Source organism: Anolis carolinensis, chromosome 2 (assembly GCF_035594765.1).
Source record: "Anolis carolinensis isolate JA03-04 chromosome 2, rAnoCar3.1.pri, whole genome shotgun sequence".
Lineage (NCBI taxonomy): Eukaryota > Metazoa > Chordata > Lepidosauria > Squamata > Dactyloidae > Anolis > Anolis carolinensis.
In genome coordinates this window covers 252,033,707-252,054,653 of record NC_085842.1, presented here as the reverse complement: position 1 = coordinate 252,054,653, position 20,947 = coordinate 252,033,707, and the positions used below count along the sequence as shown (strand labels likewise).

At 39.3% G+C, this 20,947-nt stretch overlaps 1 long non-coding RNA gene across 1 annotated transcript; it reads right to left on the bottom strand.

The window, feature by feature from the left end:
• Nucleotides 1-13,069: 13,069 nt before the first annotated feature.
• LOC134296630 (uncharacterized) lies at nucleotides 13,070-19,407 on the bottom strand. Its single transcript, XR_010003426.1, has 2 exons — nucleotides 18,597-19,407; nucleotides 13,070-14,695 (listed from the first exon to the last, which is right to left on the bottom strand). It is a non-coding gene; the product is annotated as an uncharacterized LOC134296630 (long non-coding RNA).
• Nucleotides 19,408-20,947: the final 1,540 nt, after the last annotated feature.

The window sequence follows — 20,947 nt, the reverse complement described above, 5'->3', positions numbered from 1 at the left end:
CATCTGGTATTATTTAACTCAGACGCAGATGCCTGTATCAGGGTTTAAGCAAAATGGAAAAGTGGGCAATTCATTTCAGAGCAGAGAATCTTGCTACATTTTCTCTTCATTCCAGCTGGCTTTATTGTTTGCTCAGAATTGCTGCCTTTATTTTTAAAAACAATTCTCGTCTATTTTTTTCTGTATCTGCAAACCTATCTCTCTTTTTGCACTCAGACTTCGAGTACTTTCCTTACTTAATTAAGTTAATTTGTCATATGTTTGTGGCAATGGAGAATGTCAAAGTCACAAAAGGTTAGAATTTAGTTTAAAACCAAGAGCCCTGTGTGGCCATCTTGACTTGAGGCAAAAGAGAAAGGAGAAAAGAAAGAAAGAAAGATAGAAAGATAAGGGACAAGACTGAATGCATGTTTATGCCTGATAGACCATCTTGTTTTTTTTCTGAAAAAGATCTATCTGTCAAACTCAAAGAAAAATAGACTCCCTGTCTAATACTTCTCCAGGCTTTTGAATTATCTTTAGCAGTTGCCTTTTCACTGAACTGTGAGACAACTTAATTCGATATTTCTCTTTCTGGATATCCTAAGCCCTTGACACATTTCATTACTCTGTGAAATGATTATAGGTATCTGTTAATTTGCTGGAGGACTTAGTAAACATTTCCTGCAAAGCGTTTTTAAAAGAGCCGGTAGTTCGCAAAGAAGAGGAAGCTGGCTGTATCCCTTTGTTTATTTACCTAGCACTTAGAGAGGGCCACTTCTGTATCTTGCCTAAAAAGAAATATTTTAAGCAAACCATAAAACCGAGCCTGACCTTTTCACGAGCATGCCATAAATCATTGTTAAAGTGAGGGCGAAAACTCTGCAAGAGGTCAGAGGTGGGAGAGAGGTCATCCCAAAGAAGGGGACAGTGTGAAAAACTACAGTGGGAGGAGCTTTGCCAAGGATAAAAGAAGGAGGGGAATGCCAGCTGTGGAGAAGCAAAAGCCGCAAGACGTCTGCAGCTCTCAAGGAGGAAACAATGCAGCAACTCCAAGATCAGGATATGTTAGGCATCCCTGAGCCATCTGAACAGTAACAGATACGATGATGGTGGTGATGGTGATGATGATAATTATTATTATTTAGCCACCTCTCTTCAAGGCTCCAGGCAAAGTCCAACACAGTTAAAATACTCAATTAAAAACAAGACTATTAAAACACATATATTAAAAGGCAGACATAAGATTAAAACAGATTTCAATAATTTGTACCTATAAAATGCAAGTTCAAATTCATAGATTAGCATTAACTGGATAGACCTGAGAGAAGAGATGGATCTTTGAGTCTTGAATGATGACAGGTCATATGCAGTTGGATTTCTTCTGCCAGTCTAGGAGCAGCTGATTAAAAGGTCCTTGGGGTGATGGTTACCAGTGGGTTCTGGTTGTCCTGGACCTAAGTGTACAGGGAGGATGGTATGGGAGAAGGTAATCCTGAAGGTAACCAAAACCCAAACCATGCAGGGCTTAAAAGGGAATAACAAAAACTTTGTATTCCCACTCCATGTAGACATCTGTATTTTCTTTGCTCCATTTGAAAAAGCAGACACCGAAGATGCCTGTTGAAAACATTAAATTCAGTATGACCCCCTTATGCATGTACTCAATATCCATGGTTTCACTTATCTGTGCTCCAAAAATTATTTCCCCCTGGAAGTGTTTCTTGATTTTTCAAGGTGCTGCACTGTGATTCTGTGATACGCTTCTAGCCCAAGAATAGACAAAACATGGTGTTCACTGTTATCCATGGGTTTGGGTCTCCAGGAGAAATGTATTCCCTGTGAATACAATAATCATACTGTGTTACATTAGAGGAAGCTTAATTGTTGTGAAATTGCTCACTTTATTAGTCATGAGGACATGTTTACATAACCTTAGGAAAAAAGCATTTATGTCTTAATTATGAAGATAAATTATTGCAATCTTTACAAAATAGTTTCCTCATTTTCAGTGGGTCAGCATCTGCATAACTTCCTTCAGTGTGTCTTCCTTGGGGCATTCCATAGGGCCAACTATAATGGAAAGTTGTTAATATAGCTACAGTTTTTATATACAGATTTGTATACACACATACACATATACAATACCACAAATTGCATAATATGATACTTGTGCAGTGCCAAAAGTTTATCGATCTATCTGGGATTTGATTGCATGAGTCTTCTGCCTAAGCTGCTCAGTAGTGTAGCTGCATTTAGTTGAAATCTTAGAACTCTATTTTAAAATGAAAAGGTCCTAATCTGTATCTCTGGTAATGGCAGTTTATCTCTCTATAAAGCGTTTACTCTCTGAACTCGCCTAAGAACAGCCCTTTCTTTAGGGTTTCTCAATCCACTACATCAAACCAATAATACACTGGGGTTACATGGACAGAAAAAACATTTTCTTCAAAAAACGTTCCCAGTGTATTGAACATAAGATGCAATATGGAAAGTCAACAGCCAATAACAACCTCATCAGACGGGTGGTTTTCCGCATCTCTGCATACCGTCAGCACACTGATGGATCAGAGTCTGTCAAAGCCCAACAAATAATGCTGGGCTACTTCCAGCGGGGCTCTGTTGGGCTTCATGCCGGCAGCATGCAGAGATGGAGTGACTACCCAACTCCTCATAGCACGAAACGAAGCTACTTTCAGAAGCTGTCTTCAAAATATACACTCGGCACATATCAAATGCTATCTCTGACAACCACAGTCACAATGGGACATAGGCTTTCTGAGCAAATGGAAATATTGCATGACGACTGTAATATCCTGTCGGTTTCCCATAAGGCACGAGAGTGGGCATGGAGATTATGGGATAAATCACTCTTTCTGTTGAGCCTCAACGTTTCATAATACAATAAGTTTACAGGGGAATTTGTCATCCAACGAGAGGGATGGGAAATTATCTGTTTGACATTTGCTATTTTGAACCAAGCAAGTCCAATGCCATTGGGAGCAGCACAGGATCCATTTTGCTAACTCCAGCATTTTAGAGTGAGAGAATGCTCATTCTCAAATCTAGGAAGTTCTGGGTGTTTCTCCAATAGAGGATATAGACTTTGTAGAAGAGGTATGCTTTTCAGAGCCAAAACATTGCAGGGAGTGCGTGTGCACGTGTGCATTACGTTGAAGCTTTAGAGTGAATAAATCAAGTTCATTTAGACTTCACATGATATATGTATTTATGTATAGACATGTACAGGAGTTGTCTTTCATAAAACACTTCTGTAAATCAACATTTTTATCACGCACATTCCTATGTCAATATTAACCTTCCAGCTAATCCTTACTCAAATATGCACATGATAAATTGGTTTGTGGAGGGATAATGAAAGGTGTATGAAAAATGTAATTCTGCTCTGCTTTCTTTGTTTCTTTAAGTAGAGAATTGTTGCAATCCCCACCACCACCAAAGAGATAGTCTCTTACTTAAAACTAACAAGGTATTTTTAATTGTGTGTGTACGTATGGTTTTGTGGAGTCAGACCATCAGATGCAGTGAATGTACCCTTCAATTTTGATATCTGCCATGAAGTCCATGAAATGTATGATGGATGAAACTTGTTATCCTTAAATTGTTATTACTTGTTAAATTGTTATTACTTGTTATACGACTCCAATATCTTTTTCACATGTACTGCTGTTGAGTCAGGCATCTCGCATTCTGTATCTGGAAATGTATTTGGAAATGATTTAGCCATCAAAAGGCAGATGGTCACAGAAATGACTCAGTTCTAGAGTTCTGCAGTTCTTTTGATAAAAAAGAAGAATAGGGACAATGAGGAGGTTTGGAGGAGTTTAGGTCAAGCTGGCGTGCTAAGCTAAAAGCACAAGCAGCTTTTAGAAAGTGCTTTAAACCAGAACATGCAATAGGAAGAGTGGCTATCCAGGTATGTCCTGAGAATGGATTTGCAATACCAGAACCTGATAGCACCTTGTGAGGCAATGATCTTTGTTGTCATTGGAGCTAAGCAAGACGTTTAATCCCAAAATGACTTTTTCAGACTTGCAAGAGGCTTGCAGTCCTTTTGCTGAAAGGCAGTTAGGAGAAAATCTGATGGTAGAGTTAAATGTTATAGGAGGCCCTAGTTTATTACTGAAGCAGCAACTCAATGCCTGGCATCCTATTCATGAATTATAATAGGATAAGGTAGACATTTGGCACTGCAACTCACTTTTCTGGTCATTGTGGAGTTCAAAATTTGTTCTGACTATTTAATTGCCAACCCCCCTCCTCCCTCCAAAATCTACTTTTAAAGCAGCATACCCATTTCTATGGGTAGACACTAGTGAAATCTGCAGGTACATGCACAGATATTTTCTTGACTGCAGTCTCCATTCTGACTAATGACTGAGCCAAGGTATGGAATATCTTTAACCATTTCAGTGTCTTCATCATGTGCTTTAAAGTCACATAAATCAACTCTGGTCATTATTTTTGTTTTGTTAATGCTTATATGTAAACTTGCCTTTGTACTTTCTTCCTTAACATACTTGTAAGTAAGTCCCTTTTATGTCAATGGGAACTTTTCACAAAACCGCATTTAAAGGTCTGTATTGCTTGACCAAGCTGTATAGTAAAATGCTTCTGAATGTGACATGCTGGCTGTGGAGAATGGAAATTGATTTAATAAACATTATTTATACTTTAATGTGCAAGATCAGAACCTTCTCATTTTTCATCCTGGACTTCACAAGGAAAGAACCGAAGAAAGAAAGATTGATTGAGTATAAACTATTAAAATATTTCTCATGCCAACAAGAGTAAATGCTTGTGAGGGTCTATTATATGAAGTTTAAGAGTTCATGTCAACATATTCAAGACTAAGAAGCTCAGTTAAGGAGGAGAATGGCAAAGGTTTTGAGTCCTTTGGCAACAAACAGAACACATTCATTGCCAGAGAAGTTATGCTAGGACACCAGGGTGCTGCAAGACACTTAATTTTTTTAAGTTGCACAAAACACAGTCAAAATAGAATGAAATTTAATCAACTCTATCCACATATTTACTGTAGTATGCGAATGTTAAAAAAGTAGCCCAAGACTATGCGGGTAGTAAATCTGCTCTGAGCTTTTGTCAGACCGTTGCAGGAACCATCCAAGGTACCGAATCCTATTTGTAAACCTGTTAAATGATTAGACTAAAACCCAGATTCAATGACTCACTGACAGAGAAGCTATCTTTTGATTAGTTTATCAAAGGGATTGATTGATTTTTTCCAGCTCTATGGCTGTTTTCTATGGTGTGCATGTATGCGTGCATGACCTAAAGGCATAATCTAAAGGCCTACACACACTCTTCAAAAGTTGCTTGGTGATAATACATATACATAGCAAAAAAAAAACAAAAAAAAACTTGGAAATCAGCTCTTCACATTCCTCTGCAACAGCTCATACAAAATGAGCTAAGTGCTATTTGAAATACTAAAGCGTTAGAAAGTGGCGCAAAAAACAAATCCTGAGGTAATAACATCTTTCTTCAAAAGTCAGCCAAAAGTTTCCTGCACTCTGTAATGACAACCATTTGTCCCAGGATATCATGCGCCAGAGGAAATAGATTTCTTCCCAGAAGGGACAATAAAGGGGTCCAAATTTAGCAAGAGTTGAAACACCTGGCTAGACAAGAATGAAACCAAGTACAGGATGTGAAGGAGGGCTCGTGAATATTCTTTCCACAACCTGCACCCTGAAATTAATATTCCCATTCTCCATCAGGTGTGTTGATAGAAACTGCTCCTACACAAGGAGAGAAATTGCTGCAGTTTCCAGCGCTAACAGTAATCTGGGCTTCTAATGATGTTTCTGCTCACCAGAATGGCCCTGATCCTGGCCTCAAGATTGGAAGGCCTCTGAGGCTGAAAGCTGACACTGGCTAGCTGAGAAAAGGGGATGTGCGTGAAGGCCGTATCCAAGACAACAAAGTATTTTCCTTGTCATGCATTTGAGCAGCAAGGTTAAAGTTCTGTGAAAGCAACAGCTGTTGTAAAAACATTGTATTAAATATGCTTAGAACTAGAAAATGCATCTTACTCACCTTACATTTCACTGGCAAGTAATTCAGGATATGTAAAATATCGGTACACAAACTTTCTGTCCCAACAATAAATAAATAAAAACATCATACACTGAATCAAGAAATCAGAAGAAGACATAGGTCTAGGAAGGGCAGCTATAAAGCAATTAGACATGAACCAGTGTAAGGATACATCATTTAAATCCAAAATTAGGATTGTCCATGCATTGTATTTCCAACATACAGTTGTGAAAGCTGGACAGTGATGAAAGCTGAGAGCAAGAAAATCCATTAATCCGAAATGTGGTGCTGGAGAAGAGTTCTAGAGACACATAAAGGGGTTCTAGAGCCAAGATTACTTAACTGAGACTGTTGTACTTGGTCATATCATGAAAAGACATGCCTCACTAGAAAAGGCAAGTATGCTTAGTAAGGTACAAGGTGGTAGGAAAGGTTGAAAATTGGATTTAAGATAGATAGCCTTAATAAAGGAAACCACAGCCCTGGTTCTGCAAGATCTAAGCAGGGCTGTTGACAATAGGGTGACGTTTTGCAATAAGGACCATCACCAAAGTTCTATGCCAGTTTGCCATCTCTGTGCAATAAAATTTCAATGCAACCTTACCTGAGAATCTATTCCATTCAATCCATTGGAATATTCTTCTTAGATATTGATTTATATCAACCCATGGGTGAACTTATCACAGCATTTTCTTGGCAAGACTTGTTCAGCAGGCATTTGCTGCTGCCTTCCTCTGAGACTGAGAGATTGTGGCTTGCTCAAGGTCTCCCATTGGGTTTCCATGGCCAAGTGGGGATTCAAATCCTGGCCTACAGAGTCATAGTCCAATGCTCCATCCACTATCCCACTTTGGTGTAGAATACAAAACTCGTGGCAGGGCTGAAGCCATAGAAAAAGCTCATGGGGGGGAAATTGAAATATATGAATAACTTACTGGCACATCAAAAACTTTCCCCTATAGCATTTTATGTGTAATCTCACACTTAGTTTTCTGTATCTTTCTGAAGGTACTCTTCTCAGGCTTCTTATTTAGTTCTGAAATGTCTAACCAGCTGCTGTCTGACACATGGATGGGCTAGTTACTCATGTATCTGAATCAGGCCCCAAACCAGTCCATAGCTAATTCTGATGACTGTCATAATTTGTCTTTTAGATAATATGTAGAACCATGGGCTGGATTGTTTCACTTCTTTTTCCCTTTGAATAGATAAGTTAATCCTTCCTTCTTGGCCAAATTCCAAAAAAGAGAATTATGTACTAGACTTATATTCTTCCTGCCACTGAAATTGAACATGATATTCTTCTCTTCCTGCTTTATAAAGCCTTGGAGCACTGTGTTACATTTTTGTCTTGGAGATAAGAGCTTTTAAAAATCAAATATTTCTTGTTAAGTAATTCTGAATTCATGGTGTTTGTGTGTATGTGCGCGCGTGCGTGTGTGTATGTATAATTTTTGTTTTTGGTCACAAAAAAGTGATAAAGTAATTAATCTTGGATACTATTTACCTAGTAGAAGTATATATTACTACATTCCATTGGTTTAGTAGGTTCTCAAATGTCTCCTCTCTAAAGAGAACCAGATATGCATACTAAGAAAATAATTTATTTTAAATGAAAGAATCTGATGGTCTTCAGGGTCTCTTAGACTTATCTTTTGGATTCTTCAATATAAGGCCACAAGAAAATTCTAAGTATTTGTAAAATGGAAGTTGTGGGTAATCATTTTAGCAAATTAATGCTTAGAATCAGCTCTAAACAATGATACAGTCAGCTTTAGCATTTGTCAAGTTAGGCAAGTATCTTGGGCAGCTGTTGCAGAGGTATGGGAAATGAGCTGTTGGATACTAGAGATGCAGGTACTATATGGCCAGTCTCTCTAACCTATTTGCTGTCTTCGGGTATGTTGAAGGATGCTGAACCATCTCCAGTGCTGAAATAAGTTCCAGTTTTACTTGGGTCAGCTTCTGTAACTGCCTAAATATCTCGAAACCACTAGATCACACTTGAACTTGGAAGCTAAGCATGGGGTAATTATAGAATGGGGACTACCAAGAAATATAACATGAGACAGATACTATATTTTAGAAGAAATAAATAAAACCATCTCTATGTGTAGTTTAATTTATTAATGTTAGGTTTAATTTACTGATGTTAAGTTTAATTTGATGTTAGGTTTTAATGTTATATTCATATGTGGGGTTTCTCTGGGATTGTATGTCAGTATTTGTTTGTTTACGGAGGCATTGAATGTTTGCCATTGTATGTTGGAATCTGCCTGGAGTCCCGTTGGGGAGATAGGGTGGAATACAAATAAAGTATCATCATCATCATCATCATCATCATCATCATCATCATCATCTCTAAGAGTCTTCTACCTAAGAAAACCCTATGAAATTTATGAGGTTGCCATAAATCAGCAGATGACTTGAACATGCATAAGCAGACACAGCTTCCACATGTTTATTGAGGGAGGGGTACTATTTTATCCTTTGCCTCAAGCAGAATAATGTCATGGGTACCTATGATATATTTTGTGTATCTTTCACTGAAGCAATATTTTACAGCTTCAAAACAAAACAAGGCTTTAAAACAAGTGGCAACATTCTCACCAAATTGGGAGGGGTAGCCAATACTCCAGAAGACAGGAGCAGAATTCAAAACGATTTTAACAGATTAGAGATGCACTGAAACTAACAAAATGAAGTTCAACAGGGACAAATGCAAGATACTCCACTTAGGCAGAAAAAATGAAATTCAAAGATACAGAATGGGGGACGTCTGGCTCAACAGCAGTACATGTGAAAAAGAACTTGGAGTCCTTGTGGACAAGTTAAACATGAGCCAACTATGTCATGTGGCAGCTATAAAAGCCAATGGAATGTTGGCCTTCATAAATATGAGTATAGATCCAGGGAAGTCATGCTACTCCTCTGTTCTGCTTTGGTCAGACCACACCTGGAATACTGTGTCCAATTCTGGGCACCGCAATTGAAGGGAGATATTGACAAGTTGGAAAGGGTCCAGAGGAGGGTGACTAAAATGATCAGGGGTCTGGAGAACAAGCCCTATGAGGAGTGGCTAAAAGAGCTGGGCATGTTTAGCCTGCAGAAGAGAAGGCTGAGAGGAGACATGATAGCCATGTATAAATATGTGAGGGGAAGTCATAGGGAAGAGGGAGCAAGATTGTTTTCTGCTGCCCTGGAGACTAGGACGCAGAACAATGGCTTCAAACTACAGGAAAGGAGATTCCACCTGAACATCAGGAAGAACTTCCTCACTGTGAGAGCAGTTCGACACTGGAACTCTTTGCCCTGAAGTGTGGTGGAGGCTTCTTTTTTGAAGGCTTTTAAGCAGAGGCTGGATGGCCATCTGTTGGGGGTGCTTTGAATGTGATTTTCCTGCTTCTTGGCAGGGGGTTGGACTGGATGGCCAGTGAGTTCTCTTCCAACACTATGATTCTATGATTCAGTGATTCTAGGTATCAAGAATTATATTTCAAACTTAAATTATTATGAGCATTTAAAATCAATAGGGTGTAGACCCGCAACTGGGAGAAGTAAAGTTTTCCAAGCTCTGGTTACCTTAGATTTATAGGTTTTCCAACCCATTTAGCTGTCATAGTTTCTTCTCTATTAATATCATAAAACACATGAGCTATTGCATCCTATCTTGCCATCTTTTACAAATGAAGGGATTGGAAACCAAGACAACTGTAGCCCAGGTCTATACATTTACCTTAATATGCTGCAGGGCAACAATTGCTGGTGGCTTTCATGTCTAAGGGATGATTGATCTGTTTTGTGTTTTGTTCTAAACTAGGGATCTATCCAACTGTTTTGCTGATAGGTCATTATTTGTGGATTGGTTCTTTAATATCAGCTACCTTTGTTGCAGCTCTGATTTATGGCAATCTCATTAAATTATACTAGCCCTTCCCATTCCAAAAGCATTCAAGATATGACCTTAGTGTTGTTATACCAATAAAAGGGTATGATATATCATGTCTGCTGGAAGTAACTCATTTTTACTTGTATAGACAGTGATGTGAAGATGCACTTATAGGGTTTTCTGCCTCATATACCACAAGAAAATAGCTAGCTCTGGAAATTCTGTATTTTGGTTTGTATGAAGGGCCTGGTCCATCTAGCAGCAAATATTTTGGACTGGTCATGAATGGACCTGAGAGTTCCTCATTTATTAACTATTCAGCTGAATCATATGCATAAATACCTGCAAGTATGTCCACTATATCAAAAGACATAACTATGTTAGTTTGGAACTATAGCAGTGGTTCTCAACCTGTGGGTCCCCAGGTGTTTTGGCCTACAACTCCCAGAAATCCCAGCCAGTTTACCAGCTGTTAGGATTTCTGGGAGTTGAAAGCCAAAACATCTGGGGAACCACAGGTTGAGAACCACTGGTATACAGCATACAAGGAACCTTATAGAACTGAAGTAAATGTATAGAAGACTAAGGAAATGTATAAATAGTCATGCTGTTGCTACTGACCCTCTTGCCCTTGAAACCATGCTTGTTCTCTGCAAGGTTTCAGAGATTCCAAGAAGAAAATTACTGTAGTATAATACCCCTTGTGGCACATCAGGTTAAACTGCTGAGCTGCTGAACTTGCTACTTGCTACCTGAAAGGTCGGCGTTCGAATCTGGGGAGCAGCAGGGTGAGCTCTTGCTGTTAGCTCCAGCTTCTGTCAACCTAGTAGTTCAAAAACATGCAAATCTGAGAAGATCAACAGATACCACTCCAGTGGGAAGGTAACAGTGCTCGATGCAGTCATACCAGCCACATTACTTTGAAGATGTTGACGGACAACACTGGCTCTTCGGTTTAGAAATGGAGATGAGCATCAATCCCCAGAGTCGGTCACAACTAGATTTAATGTCAAGGGAAAACCTTTACCTTTACCTATAATACATAAATTATCTTGCTACTTGAATGTGAATTAAAATTAGAAAATTAAAAACCTATTCCTTTTTTTCTTTTCTCCTTCAGACTATTATGTCTCACATACCTTTCAGCTGTAATCATGCTGTAATTAATTCAGATAAAACCTTTTAAATAATTGATTAACTTGCTTTTTGTCTTGAGAACCCAGGTGGTGTTAATTCTTTTCAGACTAGGTTTTGTTAATATGGTAAACAACACCCTAAGAATAGATAGAGAGATAAAGAGTCATCAATCAGAGAAAGTACTCAGAAATCGTATATCCAGAAGAAGGCCAGAGTACTTTGGCAGGTAAACTGTTTCATTTCTTTTCCTGAGTCTAATTGTTTTTTCTTGTTTTTGACAACCAAGTTTTGTCCAAAGGCCTTTTGGATAAGATACTACTTTTAAAAGGGCGCTTTTGAATTCTAAATGAAGGAATTGTTCTGGCTGAGGTTATTTCCTGTATTAGTTTTGGAAATTTGGAGCTGTGTATTTAGGATTTGTGAAAACAACTAATGTCAGACTTTCTGCTTAATGTTGTGTGAAAGAGTCAAGCCATACCCAAGAACATATTGCAACAAATGCTGGAGTATGTCAAGGCCAAATGCAGCTTGTTGCTGAATTAACTGTTCAATATCTAGAGCCCTAATCGCCTACCCAAGAGCCATGAGAAAAAGAGTTATGAGGTTGGGGGTACTGTTTGTTGTTGTTTGCCTTCATGCCAACTCTAATGTATGGCAATTCTATTGTAGGGTTTGCTTAACAATATTTATTGACGGGATATTTGCCTTTTTCTAAGGCTGAGAGAATGTGACTTGCCCGAGGTCGCCCTGAGGTTTTCAGGGCACAATGGTGATTTGAACCTAGTTCCCACTTGTACAACATTCAAAACAGTACATTTCGTTGACTGTATGTCAAATGCAAAATTGTGCGAATGAAAAACAGAAAAATACTTATATTCAAGGTATCGACTTTTTTTTTTCAATCTTCCCCAATGTTAATCTTAATCACATTTCAAATCAGTGCTAAACATCTGAAATTTTCTGTATTCACTGACAGAAACATTGACAAGAAAGGATGCTTTATATCTTCCTAATTTGCCAGCATCTTTTTCATTTTCCACTTTGTCTTTCTACAAGACTTCATCGCACTGAACAAGTGTTTGGGAGAGTAGGTTGACCATTCATTTTAGGTATACTCCATTTTGAAATTAAATGTATGATTTTCCTACCTTCATTACACACTTTTCAATCTATCCTTTTTGCTCAGGAGTTCTCCTTTGATTTGCCATCATACAGTTGAGATTTGTTCCCACCTGCTGTCCTTCCCCCATCCCCATTCTCTTTTTGTGGGGAAAAAATCCTGAAGAAAATTGCTAATAAAACAATAGCTGCTATTATGGAAAGTTATGTACCATTACAAATATTTAAAACCCATCAGTCCATAGCATTGATCCAATGCAGCTGAAGTGGTGTCAAACAGCTGTAAGTTGACAGTGTAGATGCATTCATATAATTACCTGCCCTGGTTCCCCTAAATTAATTAACTAAATTAACAGCCAAGAGCTATGCCTAGCAACAGAAATTATTTTTGTTTTTAGTCAGACAATCATTTGTAAGAAAGAACTAGAAATGATATGAATCAGAACCAGAATCAGCAGCAGAACAGATCTCTTTCACCCAATGCAGCTTCCTGGATGTGAAGAAGGAAAATATGGGCCTAAAGCTTTGAAACATTTTCAAGAGTTTAATTAAAGTTCAATATACTCCCTAGAGTACCCTTCTTGGGAAAGGGGGGTCAGCCTAGGAAAGTAACCCGCCCCCAACTCTCAATCATTTCCAGTCTATTGAAAGCTGTTTCAAGGAACTCTGTCCTCACTCAGTGAGGTGGGACCCTCCCGTGGCCACCGAGAAGCCTCCGTTCGACCCCTCTTTCCTCCCCTCCTTAGACCCACATTGGCTCCATCCCTGTTCTGAATTGAGCTCCTAAAGATCCTTTCAAACCTCAGTTCTTTCTCTGTATAGAAACCAAAGTTCACAGATGCAACACAATGACAATGGAAAAACTCGAGTGAAGCAATGTGTATATTTTTAAAAGAAAGCATAAGAGAATACCTGGAATGGCACAGTAGAGTTTTTTGTTTTGTTTTTTTGCTGTGGACTTTTTAAATGACAGGATGACAATGGAAGAATGAAGTAAGTTGTTGGTTTGTAAAATCCGAAATAGAGCTGAACCTTAACTATATATCCTGTCTTGTTGCTGAACTTGAGCCAAACCAAAGGTGATCCAAATTTGTTTTTAAGTGGTTTTTGAATGGCTTTCTATGGATTAAATACATTTATAGTCCAATCCTAAACACTTTCCCTCAGAAGCGAGTTCCACTGAGTTCAGTTGTGGCATTTACACTTCTTAGGATTCTAGGCATAAACATTCGGATACTGTTTTTTCTAGCTTGAAAGGTTTGACCGACTCATTTAGTTCACATGTGGAGATGGGGAAAAGAGGAGAAGGGGGGAAAACACACAGGATTTAAGTGGGCCTGGTTTGAATTAGTTCACCACGTGCTAAGTTGTGGCTTAGAAGAGTGTGTCATTATTATGAGCTGTTTGCTTTGTCTTGAAAAACTGAGGAAATTACGTAAAGAAAAGGTGGATTATATTAACACATGCCAACAACACTTGAAAAGAATGGCTTCAGGTGTTTGGCCCATAGTAAATCAATCAATCCCACTGGATTATTAATTTTCCTTCCTAAGATACACCTGTAACTCTGGCATTTCAATGATTCACTGATTTTTTAAAAAAATATATGAGGATTGGAGACCGGGATATAGGGCACACTACAAATGTTAATACTCATCATCTTTATGCTTATTGTGTGAGAGTAAAACAAGAAACCACAAACTCCAAGGAAGGAAATATTTTCATACACTTTGAAACACAATATGAATCATATAATTGAATTACCATTTAACAGCCCGCCATATCGAGTTTCTAGTCACAATCCATTGTTATACAAGAAGTCATGATAGAGACAGAAGGAGGAATTTAGAGTTCTCTGGCAAAGTTGGTGCACTTACACAACATGTTGGCAGGAACAGAGCAGCAACATGGGGATTGTGGCCTTTCATGAAAAGGCTGAGGCCTCTGTTTGTAAATTTGCCCACAGGATGAATATGAAGTCTCTGATCTGGAGACCGTTCATCAGGAAATTGCCAAATAACTAACTCGTATTATTCTTATAAGCCAGCTGGCTAGATATCTGAGAACCAAAAGGAGGGGAAAAAACATTTGATCCTTTATGGGTATAAAAAAAAGGAGTGCCATTAAGAGAGACCAAGATATTTGGTTTCTGCTTTGCTAAATCCACCTTAAAAATCACTTAGGGCCAATAAGGACTAACCACAAGAGACGTGGCTCACCATAACCAGCCACATATCACTTATATTGAACCGCTTCTGCGGGGGCGATAAAATGTATTTTTCAATCCATCATTGGCTTAGGTTTTGAGCTGGCACAGTAGTTCCCAAGCTGAATCAATGCAGTAGAACCCGTCGTGGATCAAACACAGCAGGAAGGAGCCACAGCGTCTCTTCAGACGAATCCACATGGCTGTCTAGACTGTGTCAAGTCACCCTGTGTGAAGGCTGGATGATATACATGCTCTTCTTTTTGGGTCCTTGCCTTTTCAGCCTGTACAGCAATAAGAATAGGAAACAAAAATCAGCAACTCCTACACATTCCAGTAATTTAGAGCATGAAAGAAATGTTAGATGTCTGTGTTAATTTCACTGATTTAAATTCTACTTTCCCCCCAGAAGTCAGGACTCAAGTCAGCTTACGAAGAGTTTTTTGGATGACAACATCCAGATAATGGCAATTACAGTCCAAAGAAGTATGTTCCAAATTCTGCAGTGACCCTCCCTCTTTTTGTGGTAATATAAGATTCACTAATTTGCCTTATTTTTAAAAAATGTACAGATTTGGTAAGCATGTCAGAAATAGCTCTAGCATTAGGCAGAGTGAGACAAATGTTTCAGGTGACAGAGGCACCCTCCTATCTTTCTACAAGCAGGTAAAACAGTTTTTATTCTGGCAGGCCTTTGAGAATGGATTTTTTCAGCAGAAACAGCTTATAAAACATGTTGAGCTTTTATTAGTTGTTACTGTTGGGTTTTGTTTTGTTTTTGTTTTTTTGTTTTTTTACTTTAACTGGTGTCAGATTTTATGATAGTTTAATTTCTCTTTAATTTTTGTATGCTGTTAACATTTAACTCTGTTAACACTGTTCTAACTGTTAGAAGCCACCTTGATTCCCAAACAAGAAAAAGGTGAAACATAAAGGAGGACGAGGAGGTTATTGCTGTTCTAGACTTTCTCAATTAGCCTACTACCTTAAATGAGGTAGGTAGAGGTAAAAGTTTCTCCATTTCTAAGCCAAAGAGCCAGCATTGTCCATAGACACCTCCAAGGTCAGGTGGCTGCATGACTGCAAGGAGTGCCATTGCCTTCCCATTGGAACTGTACCTTTTGATCTACCCACGTTTGCATGTTTTCGAACCGAGGTTGGCAGAAGCTGGAACTAATAATGGGAGCTCACCCCACTCCTCAGATTCGAACCTGCGACCTTTCGGTCAGCAAGTTCAGCAAATCAGTGGTTTAACCTGTTGTGCCATCAGGGGCTCCTTTTAAATGAGGTAGGGAACACTATAATGACCTTATCAGAAAGGACACACAGAAGACTAGGTGACTTGGAAGGCACTGAACAGACTACGCTCTAGCCCCACAAGATGCAGAGCCAACCTTAAGAAATGGGGCCATAAAGTGGATTCCACGACATACAAGTGTAGAGAAGAGCAAACCACAGACCACTTACTACAATGCAGTTTGAGCCCTGCCATATGCACAATAGAGGACCTCCTTACAGTGACACCAGAGGCACTCCAAGTGGCCAGCTTCTGGTCAAAGGAAATTTAGTATAATGCCAAGTTTTTAATTTTAATTTCTATACATTATAACTGTGTTCTCGATTTGCTTCTGACATGATAATAATATCAGAAAGGACAGTCAAAACATCCCACTTCGCCTGGCTTCAAGTGAGGAAAGAGGGACATGGGGAAAATGATGCCCTCACAGGGAAGCGCTGTTCTGGCTCCGTTGGAGCCAGCACAACACAGGAAACTTCCCATACTGGAGTGAAATCCTCCAGCGACACTTTCACTCCAGTTGGTGGTGGGGCCTGTGCAGAAAGTCACATGACGTTGCGGGATGTCTGGTGTTGGCCTTCCTCCCCCAGATGGGGTGAGGGCACCCTAGGACACTGTTTTCACCCTGACTGATGAGGTAATAATTTACCACCTTTGGCTTCATCTCTGTATCTTATCCGTTTCTGTGTATGTCATGGGGAACATCTAGTCTTCATTGGACAGCAAAAAATCTTCGGGTTTTTTTCTATAAACTTCAGGTCATTTTTGAATTATCGTGACTATTTATATGGTATTCATTATTTTGAAGACTATTCATTGGAGGAATGTTTACTTTATAATCAGGAATGTCTTTTAGCTTTTGTAACAGGGCAACTTTAGTTCTGCCACTTAAACATTAATAGAACCATAGAGTTGGAAGAGACCACAAGGGCCATCTAGTCCAATCCCCTACCAGGTAGGAAAATACAAATCAAAGCACTTCCTTATGAATGTTTAGAAACAAAAGGACAACCAGACTACTTTTGTCTGGGAGAACCTAGACACAAAAGCATGGATGGTGTCAATTGTGTACTGCTTACTAGAATTATGCGGAGGGAGTGTTCAAGTTGTAGATTTCTCCCTACTACTTCATGTAGACCATTGAGGAGCCATGCTATTTGGGTGTCAGACACTGGTGATGTCGGACAAAATTTAGGAGGCACGGATCCAAAGTGCCAGTCAGCAGAATGTGCAGGACAGCTTTTAAACATAACAGGCCTTGCAAATCATCTTGGGGTGAGATAACACATAACACCATTTATTGCAGGATCTAAATTGTCTAATTCTAGGACTGAGGCCAAATTGCTGACTCCATGGAGCTTTGTGAGATCATAATGATCCAACCTGAATATGAGAATATACACATTACAAACATCCCAAATTTTCCAAGTGGACATCTTACATAGACATCCTCTTTTTTCTGATCATTAAACAAATATATTAAATTTAGTCATTTTTCTGGGTACTTCCTAACCAAAGTTTTTTTTAATGTTTGGAGGTTTCCTTGTGTCAACTGACTCTTCTATCAAATTTTTGTTACTTTGTTTCAATATATTTATTAGTTGACTTTTATCACTAACAATCTGATGTACTTTCATATATATATATATATATATATATATATATATATATACACAAACATAAATAAAAGGGAAGGAAAAGAGAGAGAGAGAAACATATTACTTCTAAAACACAATAGGAATTTAACCCGTTTCCATTCTGACTGTAGAGAAAAAGAAATGTATTACTACATCACTAGATTGCTTAGTGCTTTAAAAAAAAGGTCTTCATTTGATTTATCTTTAGGACCCACATTAATTTGACTTTTTGGGCCAAACCAGCAACATTAACAATCCATTCTTCCGTTATGGGTACTTGGGCTCATTTTCAAGGTTGAGCAAATAATGTTCTTGCTGTATCAAAGAGCTAAATCATGGAGCTCCTGAACTTGTTGACCAGAAGGTTGGTGGTTTGTATTCGCAGAACGGAGTGAGCTCCCGCTATTAGCTCCAGCTTCTGCCAACCTAGCAGTTCAAAAACATGCAAGTGTGAGTAGATCAATAGGTACCACCTCGGTGAGAAGGTAAACAGTGCTCCATGCAATCATTCTGGCCACACAACCTTGGAGGTGTCTATGGACAATGCAGGCTGATACTACAATGTAGGTGCACCCAAATAAACAGTGCTGGAGGTCCTGTATGGGGTATGTGGCTAGGATGTTACAGTAGACTCCCAGTTAACTGGCACCATGGAGATAGGTAGATGTTGGATAAATGTAGTCTCTGATTGCTTCAGAGTTACTATTAAAATAGGCTTAATTAATACTATATCTCATATTATACCATAGATATAAAGTCTATATTGACTTGATATTACTATTATGGCCCAGGATCCAGTGACATTAAAAAAAAATCATGGTCTAATCTTGACGCAAATCTCCTTTGCCAGATTCTCCTATGCTTAAATGTCTGCCCTGCTTGCTCCACTATTCACCTACCTACTGCTCCAAAACATTGAAGCATGAGTCAGAGCCAGATTAGTTCATTCCTCTCCAAACTAGACCTATCTTACTGGAAACGTTTAGCAGCAGCCTTTTGGATCTAGGAGCATTTGGGTGTTTCCTCCAGTATATAGGGCCAGGCTGCCTTCTGCAAAATATAGTGCCAGTGCAGGTTGCCATGTTTTGAGAATGGAAAAATCAAATTCATAGTAATTTACATAGGTCAGCAAGAACCATTAAGCAGGCCCGGTCCAACATGGAGGCCAGTGAGGCCCCCGCTTGGAGCGCAGGGTCCCCTGGGGCGCCGTTGAGGTGTCTCCCCCCTCCTCCCCCTCCCCACGGGGATCACCGGCTCAGTTGAAGCCTTCCACCTTCTTCAGCAGTGGGCATGGCTCTCTCTTCCTCCCTGCGTCTCTCTCTCTCTCTCTCTCTCTGAGAGGTCGCAGAGAGAGAGAGAGAGAGAGAGAGAGAGAGAGAGAGAGAGGTCGGAGAGGTGGAGAGAGAGCGAGGGAGAGGGAGAAAGCAGGGAGGGAGGGAAGAAAGAAGGGACCCAGCACCAGCCTCTTTCTCTTTCTCCCTCTTAGGAAAAAAGTCTCTTCCCCGGTTTGGTTTTGCTCTTTCCAGACTTACCCAAGAGCCAGTTAGCCTTAAAGGGGAACACCTGAGGCAGGCAAGCCTTTCTAATGGGAATCCTTAAGAGCCAGAGGATATCCCTTTAAGAGATCTCTCCAGGAGGATTATGGCACCAGCTCATTTGCAACAGATTCAGTGCCATGTAATCATGTGAGTTGTAGTTTTACAAACTCCCTACCTAGCCTTCCCTGCAGAAGAGAGCCAGTAGCATGCCAAACTACAACTCCCAGTTTTCTGTCAGATTGTTTTGGATTTCAACTCCCACAATTCCTAACACCAGACATGGGCAAAGTTTGCCCTTGCCTGGTATAGAAGCATTCTATTCTTTTTCCCCAGACATGCCAACAGTTTGTATATTAAGTGAGAAAATCCTGGGCATTTTTTCCTTTGATGCTAAAAGTGCATAGGTTGTTCAGCAACAGCCTACTGGCTGGGTTGCTATGAGTTTTCCGGGCTCTATAGCCATGTTCCTGAAGCATTCTCTCCGGACATTTTACCCACATCTGTGGCAGACATCCTCAGAGGTTATGAGGTATATTGGAAACTAGGCAAGTGAGGTTTATATATCTGTGGAAGGTCCAGGGTGGGAGAAAGAACTCGTCTGTGGGAGGCAAGTGTGAATGTTGCAATTGGCCACCTTGATTAGCATTGAATAGCCTTGCAGCTTCAAAGCCTGGCTGCTTCCTGCCTGGGGGAATCCTTTGTTGGGAGGTGTTAACTGGCCCTGATTGTTTTCTGTCTGGAATTCCCATTTTCTAGGTGTTGTTATTTATTTACTGTCCTGATTTTAGCTTTTCTTTAATACTGGTAGCCAGATTTTGTTTATTTTCATGGTTTCCTCTTTTCTGTTGAAATTGTCCATGTGCTTCTTGTGGATTTCAATGGCTTCTCTGTGTAGTCTGACATGGTGGCTCTTACAGTGGTCCAGCATTTCTGTGTTCTCAAATACTGGCTGTTAGGAATTGTGGGAGTTGAAGTCCAAAACATCTGGAGGGCCAAAGTTTGCCCATGCCTGATTTAGATCCATCTCAAAAAAGGGTATATTTGGCAATCCCTTTGGGTACGACCTTGGAAATATCTGGCTATAGTGCAAAATGTTCTCAAGTGTTGAGTTTTTGAAACTGCACAAGATGGCTTTAAGGCAATTTCTGCCCCCTCAGCCAAAACATATACAGCCAACTTCAGTAAGCTGGAAATAGTCTTAATCATGTATCCAGCTCAATAGCAGATTGTGATGGGAAAGTTCTGGAAAGTGCAGTATAGAGCAGGCATGGGCAAACTTTAGTCCTCCAGATATTTAATAATAATAATAATAATAATAATAATAATAATAATAATAATAATAATAATTGTTATTGTTCTATTTTATTTCTAACCTGCCCTCTCTCCCCAAAAGGACTCAGGGCAGCTTCCAAATGCAAAGGCAAATATTCAATGCCATATACAATAATAAAAACACAACACAATAAAATCACAAATAAATCATAGCTAAAAGTGCATATAAAATTGATTCTATAGGGAGGATAAATGATTGGATTTCAACTCCTACAGCTTAGCTTTCTCTGCCAATAATGGTACCATACCAAACTACAGCTCCCAAGATTCTGTAGCAGTGAGCCATCTTGGATATTGCTAGGGATGATTTTTATATTATTATTATTATTATTATTATTGACACAACGACGTTGTATGACACAGCAAACAAGATAGATATGCTGGATTTCGTTTCACAAAATCACAAGTCGAACACTTCCCAAGTGTCTAGGACTGTGTGATGTATTTTCGGATTATTATTATTATTATTATTATTATTATTATTATTATTATTATTATTATTAGGCCTTGCTCCTGGGAAGGTTCCTCTGCTGTGGCTCCCTACTTATCTATCTACCTTTCCACATATTCTCCACATTGTGTGTATGTGTATGTATACATACACACACACACATATACACACATACACAAACACATATGCAGGGACTATAACACACACACACATATATATTCTATTCACCTCTACATTCTACCTTTTATTTTTCAGTGATTGGTTTCAGGAGGGGGGGCACC